The following is an 8,098-nucleotide window of genomic DNA, read 5'->3' as shown; positions in this document are numbered from 1 at the left end:
GGGTGGCGGCGTATATAAAGGGGCGGGGGAGGTGACTTGGAGGAGGGGGCAAGGCGCGGCGGCTGCAGAGTCCAACTCGGACTCCGGTCTGAGTGGCGGCGGCGGCAGCGCGAGCAGGAGGCGGCGGCCTGGCGCGGCTGGGCCTTAGGCCCAGTCGGCGCGGAACCCCCCTTTTAACAAAAAAAATTCGCCGACCGAAATAAAATCCTAGAAAAAAATAAATAAAAACCTAAAAATGCCAAAACAATTTTTCACCGTCTAAATAAAATATTTAGAACAAGATGAACATTTTCTTGGCCCTAAAATGCAATTTTGAAAAACATGTAATTTTTCTAATGCAAATAAAATCCGAATAAAATCCAATAAAAATCAATTTAATGATTTTAATATTTTTCCTCCAATATTTCATTTATTTTGGAGTAGTCATATTATCTCCTCTCTTTAATTTTGAATGTGAAATATTTTTTCGGAGAGAAATAATCAAAATCAAAACCTCTTTTCATTATTTGATAAAAGAATCAAATATGAAGACCAGGAAATCCCCAACTCTCTCCGAGGGTCCTTGAGCTGCTTAGGATTTCGAGGATTACGGAACGGAAAAGCAATAAAACATGATATGCATGGATGATCTATGTATAACATTCCAAATTGAAAATTTGGGATGTTACAAACCTACCTCCCTTAAGATGAATCTCGCCCTCGAGATTCGGGTTGGCTAGAAAATAGGTATGGGTGGTCCTTGCGGAGATCATCGTCTCGTTCCCAGGTAGCTTCATCCTCGGTATGGTGGCTCCACTAAACTTTACAAAACTTGATAATCTTAGTGCGGGTGACTCTGCTGGCAAACTCAAGAATCTTAACTGGCTTCTCCTCGTAAGTCAAAGCACTGTCCAACTGAATCGCCTCCAAGGGTACTGCATCTCTTAATGGTATTCCATCCATCTCAACATGACACTTCTTCAGTTGTGAAATGTGGAACACATCATGGACTCCTGACAATCCCTCGGGTAACTCCAATTTGTAGGCGACTTCTCCCATCCATTCCAAAATGCAATACGGTCCTACAAACCTCGGGGCTAACTTTCCTTTAACTCTAAAATGTTTCACTCCTCGCAAGGGCGATACTCGAAGATATGCTCTGTCTCCAATTTTCGTAGGTTACCTCCTTGCGTTTTTAGTCTGCGTAACTCTTCTGCCTGGACTGAGCAATCTTTAGTCGGTCTCGGATCAGTTTTACCTTTTCCTCAGATTCTTTAATCAAGTCTGGTCCAAACAACTGACGGTCTCCTACCTCATCCCACATCAACGGTGTTCTGCACCTGCGTCCATACAGGGCTTCAAACGGTGCCATCTTCAAGCTGGCTTGGTAGCTATTATTGTATGAGAACTCTGCATACAGCAAATTGTCATCCCAACTGGATCCATAATCCAGCACACAGGCTCTCAACATGTCCTCCAAAATTTGATTGACTCTCTCAGTCTGTCCATCTGTCTGCGGGTGAAACGTTGTACTGAACTCCAATCTCGTTCCCAAAGTCTGGTGTAACTGATGCCAAAACTTTGAAGTAAACTATGTTCCTCGATCCGATACGATGGTCCTCGGAACTCCATGCAGACATACGATCCTGGACATATAGATCTTGGCCAACTTTGCACTTGTATAGGTGGTTTTCACTTGGATGAAGTGAGCTACTTTGGTCAAACGATCAACTACTACCCATATGGAATCATATCCTGCTTTAGTCCTGGGTAATCCGGTGACAAAGTCCATGCCAAGTTTATCCCACTTCCATTCGGGTATCGGCATAGGCTGTAACAGTCCTGCTGGCTTCTGATGTTCTGCCTTAACTCTCTGACATACATCACATACGACTACATACTCGGCAATATCCTTCTTCATACCAGTCCACCAGAAACGTTCCTTCAAATCCAAATACATCTTAGTGTTTCTGGGGTGTATCGAGTATGGTGAGTCATGGGCCTCTTGAAGTATTAACTTCCTAATCTCCTGGTTGTTGGGCACATAAACTCGGTCCTCAAACCATAGGGTATTGTGCTCATCCTCACGAAAACCTTTGGCCTTTCCTTTTCCCATCTTCTCCTTTATCTCGGCAATCTCTTTATCATCTTTCTGAGCTTCCCGAATCTTGTCCAGCAATGTCGACTGGACCTCCATCGTGGCAATGAACCTTCTAGGTACAATCTCTAACTGAAGTTCCATGATGTCCTTTGCTAATTCCTTCGGCAGTCCTTTACTTTCAAGGGTATTAGCATAACTCTTCTGACTCAATGCGTCTTCTACGACATTGGCCTTTCCTGGATGATAGTGTAGCTTCATGTCATAATCCTTTATAAGCTCCAACCATCTCCTCTGCCTAAGGTTCAGCTCCTTCTGAGTGAATATGTACTTCAGACTCTTGTGATCCGTGTACACATCACAACGGTTTCCAATAAGGTAATGTCTCCAAGTCTTCAACGCATGCACTACGATTGCTAGCTCCAAATCATGCGTGGCATAATTCAACTCATGAGGTTTTAGTTGTCGTGAGGCATACGAAACAACTCTTCCATCCTGCATAAGCACACATCCAAGTCCTAAGCGAGAGGCGTCGCAATACACTTGGAACTCCTTATGTATATCTGGCAGTACTAGCACTGGGGCTGTAGTCAAATGTTTCTTCAACTCCTGGAAACTTGCTTCACAATTTTCTGTCCATTTAAATTTGGTATCCTTCTTCAACAGTTCAGTCATTGGTATTGCAATCTTGGAAAAATTCTCAATGAATCTCCAGTAGTATCCTACGAGTCCAAGAAAACTGCGGATCTCGCTAACTGAGGTGGGTGCCAACCATTCAGTGACTGACTGAACCTTGCTGGGGTCTACTGCTATACCTTCTCCTGATATAACATGTCCAAGGAATTTGACTTCCTTCAGCCAAAAATCGCATTTGCTAAACTTAGCATACAACTGGTGTTCCCTAAGCTTCTCAAGAACTAAACACAAATGCTCTTTGTGCTCCTCCTCGTTCTTCGAGTATACCATGATATCATTAATAAAGACCACAACAAACTTGTACAAATACTCCATGAACACCTTGTTCATCATGCTCATGAAATAGGCAGGGGCGTTAGTCAGTCCAAACGACATGACCGTGTACTCGTATAATCCATATCACGTTGTGAACGCCATCTTTGGTATGTCCTTCTCTCATATCTTCAACTGATGATACCCCAATCGCAAATCAATCTTTGAAAACACTTTAGCTCCTTGCAACCGATCAAACAGATCGTTGATCATCGGCAGTGGGTACTTGTTCTTAATCGTCACTTCATTCAATGCTCGATAATCAACAACCATCCTCAGGGATTTATCCTTCTTCTCAACCAAAAGTCTGGGGCTCCCCAAGGTGATGAACTTCTTCGAATATATCCTTTCTCCAATAACTCTTTGATCTGTTTCTTAATTTCTTCCAGATGATTTGCGGGCATCTGATAGGGTCTCTTGGATATTGGTCCTGTTCCTGGTAACAGCTCTATCAAAAACTCAACATCTCTGTCCGGTGGCATGCCTGGTAACTCCTCTGGGAAAACATCCGGGTAATCCTTCACTACAGGCATTTCCTCCTGAACAACTCCCGTAAGGGCATTCACTTGACTCCTCCTAGGCACATGCCTAGATACATACTTAATCCTTCTTCCTTCTGGGGTGGTGAGATAAATCGACTTACTAGCACAGTCAATGCTTCCTCCAAACTTTGACATCCAGTCCATACCCAATATCACATCCAATCCTTGTGACTCCAAGATAATTAGGTCGGACGGAAAAACATGTGTACCAATGGTTAAGGGTATCTGGTCACACCATCGGCTAGCCATATACTCTGTTCCGGGTGAACTCACTAAAAGAGGGGTCCTAAGGGTTTGGGTTGGTAGTTTAAACTTATCCACGAATACCCTTGATATGTATGAATGCGATGCACCAGTATCGAAAAGAACAAGAGCGGTAAATGACTTAACCAAAAACTTACCTATTACCGCGTCCGGCTGCTCTTCAACCTCCTCCACGTTAATGTGGTTCACTTGTCCTTTGTTGAATGGATTGGGCTACTTCCCAGTGCTTAAATTTCCGTTTCCATTCCTTCCTTCGGGGCAATCATTGGCATAGTGCCTTGTCTTCCTGCACTTAAAACAGGTAACCTGACTTAAGTCTCTTTTGGCGGGAGTGGACGGGTTGGAGCGGTTCTGATTGTTGTTAGCTCCGTTCCCATTCCCATTCTTAGCACCACTGTGGTTATGTGATCCTCCTCCAGTGTGGTTGTGACCTCCATGGTTGTGAACAAGTCCTCCCGTGTTCGGGGTTAGGCGAGGCTTCTGCTGAGCTCCTGAGTTATACTTCCCTTGTCCATACTTTCTCTTGCGGCTCTCAATCTGCTGTTGTTTCCCTTCAATCATAAGAGCCTTATCTACCAACTCCTGGTAGTTGTTGAAGGTTGCTACCATCAACTGCATGCTCATCTCATCATTCAGCCCTTCCACAAACTTCTCCTGCTTCGCGGCATCTGTGGCCACATCATCAGGGGCGTAGCGAGATAACTTGCTAAACTCATCCACGTACTGAGCCACACTACGGTTCCCCTGGCATAAGTTGCGGAACTCCTGCTTCTTCATTTGCATAGCTCCAGTGGAGACATGGGCTGTGCGGAAAGCTTGCTGAAACTGGTCCCAAGTGACATTGGCTATAGGAAAAGTGGATGTGTAATTCTCCCACCATGAGGCTGCTGGTCCATCCAATTGATGTGCGGCAAAGCACACCTTCTCAGCATCTGTGCAACCTGCGGTGTTCAACTCCCTTCCAATTCGGCGTAGCCAATCATCAGCAACTATAGGCTCGGTGCTACTGGAAAACACCGGTGGCTGTAACCTTAGAAAACGGGCTAGGTTGTCCACTGGCGGTGGGTTGTTGTTGTTGTTTCCCTGGTTCTGAACTAGCAATTGCATCAAGGCATTCTGCTGCTGGATCAACTGGGTGAACTCCGGCGGGAAGGCAAAACCGGTGTCACGTCTCGGAGGCATCTGAGGGGTTTAGATGGGAGAGACTTAGAATAGAAGAGGTCTAATGAGAAAACACTACCCATATGCACATGATACAAACACAATCATTTCACTCAATCAATCAAGCAAGGGCATACAAAGGGTCTAGAACTATCGCAAAAGTGCTCACTACTACTATATACATGGGGGAAATACTACTAATATATGGTAGTCATCTAGAAATTTTGATCGGTGGAAGACTCCATGATGTCTGCTCCAGCTTCGTCTTCAAAGTCATCATCACTAGGGTTGGAGTCGGTGTCGTCGATGATGATGTAGTCCTCGGGGCGTATTTCCTTGGGTTCTTCTTCTTCTTCTATTGGTTCTAGTCCTCCCATGAATACTCTGATCTTCTTGACTAATTCATCATTCTTCTCAAGTAGGGTCTTGATTTCCTCCTCATATCCATCGCGGGTAAACTTGAGTTCTTCCTCCAGCTCGATGATCCTAGTCTTAGCCTTCTTCAAGTCCATCATGTCCGCACACATCTGGTCCTCCTGACGTCGAATGTGCTGGTTTAACTCCTGGATGAAAGCTGCAATGGATCTATCCTTCTTAGTGTTGATTACTTCCCATTGCTCGTCTCGGCACCCACATATTTGGTAAATAGCGTCCTTAAGCTCCCTGTTGTAAACTTCTCCAATGCGTCCCATGGTGATGTGAGCTGCCATACTCTTTCCTAAACCCCAGGTTGGTGCGTCGAAGGAAAATTCTATGGGTTTAGAAGTTGGTGAGAACATCCTTCCTGGAACTTGTACTTGAATCATCCAGCGCTCCTCTTCAGGTAAAGTGGCATTGTACGTCCCGGTGAAGCTTGGTATTCCAATGTTCAAGTACCTAGTGACTTCCTTCAAGTGGCGTCGAAAAGGTGTGTCTTCATCCGGTTGTGCAAACTTGTTCTTCATCTCCGTCACCCTAAAGAGTAGAAAATGGAGAGGAGTCAGAAATGAGAAGAGAAGTGTGACCTAGGGTTTAACTTAGGGGTCATGTCCTACACTCAGCGTGTGCTTAGATACCATCTTGTAGCGACCCGACCTTAGATGGTCAAGTCTCTGTGCTTCAGTGTCATCCCTGGATCGGTAATGCTGACACACAAGTACTCGAAGGATTTAAAATAGAGTAGCAATCACACACTATTACATCGAATGTCTCCAAAGAGAACTTATTACAATAATATGGCTTAAGGCCATCTAATGCGATAACAACGGAAGGCTTGGAAGATAAGGTGAGTCCATCAACTCCAACGGCATAGCTGAGCTGCACGGCAACGACCTAACGAACCTTACTCCTCGTCTGAAAAGTCTGCAACATAATACGTTGCAGCCCGAAAACGGGTCAGCACATGGAATATGCTGGCAATATAACACAGTAGAGCAAAAACAGAATAATGCTATCACTACATGCATATATGGCTGGTGGAAAGCTGTATGGTTGTAGTTTTGCGAAAAGCCAATTTTTCCCTACAACAACGGAATAGATTTTAATTTTACTATCATGGTGGTGGAAACATCATTGAGAAGGTAACCCCAACTCAATCCCAATTAAAGTGATTAACATCCCAACAGTTTTAATTAAGCATGGTGAGATACATGTGATAACCCAAGTACTAGATACTCAAGAATTTTCCATAACCGGGGACACGGCTAACCATGATTAGATTGTACACTCTGTAGAGGTTTGCACACTTTTCCCCACAATACTCGATCGCCTCTGTTGGATTTCTCGCACTACATGGTGTTTGAGAAACAGATGACCGAGACACAGTCTTTCAGAAACGTTAACTCTCTACTCCGGGTAGACCATACCAAACCTACAAAACCCACTACCTGCTAATCTACCTCTTCAAGAGCTTCACGTAACTTACTCAACTATGCTAGAGCTCATAATAGCTTGTGGCTACACATGGAAGTTTCTAGCATGAATCATCTCAGTTTCCTTTGAGCCTGGGTGGCGGTCCATAGGAAGATCACACGGGTACCCTGGGATTTCCAAAAAAACAGACAACACTGGGTTCCCCAGGTGCCTCAATCCACCCAGTTGTTTGATTAAGTTGCCACCTTAAGTTGAACCATTAATTAACAATCTCACATCTGACATGAATTTCACTCAATCCCAAACCATGTCTACGAGCATACCATAGCAATAAGCAATACGTAGAAGTAACTCCCAAGGGTTTGAATAACAGGGCAATAGGTTCTACCTCAGCAACTACTTCCCAACCCAAAAGTTAATGACATCCTAATCATGCAATGTTTGAGGATTGGAACTAATGCATAAAAATGGGTAATAATGGGATATGATCAAAGTGTTACTTGCCTTGCTAACGATCCGCGAATCCTAGAGACTCGTAGTAACACGCTTCGCACTCCGGGAATTATATCGCGAGAAAACAATAACATACATAAGTAACAAGCAACGATGCACAAGCAAAACTCAAATAAGAGAGGTTGACCAGAAAGTTCAAATTAAAAACTCCGGTTCGCAAAAAGAATCAAAACAAACGGAGCAATGAAACTCAAACAACGAAAGAAAGAAGCTTCGTTTACTAATCTGAAACTAGGTCAAATTTTACAGTAGCAAAACTTGTTTGAGTTGGTTAAACGGAAAGAGGGTTTCGAGAGAAACTCCAGGCGCGTGAATCGCCTGATTCCGTTAAGCGAGCGAAAAGATAAACAGAAACGAAAATCGGATTAGAAATCATGATCAGAAAAATCGCGAAATAAATCCGATAAAAGAAAACTCACGAACAGACAAATGAATGAGCGTTCGTTAGCTATAACTAACGGGCGAAAACCGTTCGCTAAAATGAACATACGGATGAACGTACGCTAACTGGAAGAACCGAGAAAAACCGACGAATCCGAAAAAAAACGGATCTAGGGTTTTAAAAAAAACGAACGGTTTTTATAAAAATAAACCAGCGGTGGCTACCTCCGGCGAAACGGCTCCGGCGAGGCGGGGCAGTGGCTCGCGAGGGCGGCGGGGCTTGGCGGCAGCGGCGAGCGCG

The sequence above is a fragment of the Triticum aestivum genome, chromosome 6A (genome assembly GCF_018294505.1).
Source record: "Triticum aestivum cultivar Chinese Spring chromosome 6A, IWGSC CS RefSeq v2.1, whole genome shotgun sequence".
Classification (NCBI taxonomy): Eukaryota; Viridiplantae; Streptophyta; class Magnoliopsida; order Poales; family Poaceae; genus Triticum; species Triticum aestivum.
Note: the sequence above shows the minus strand (reverse complement) of the source record.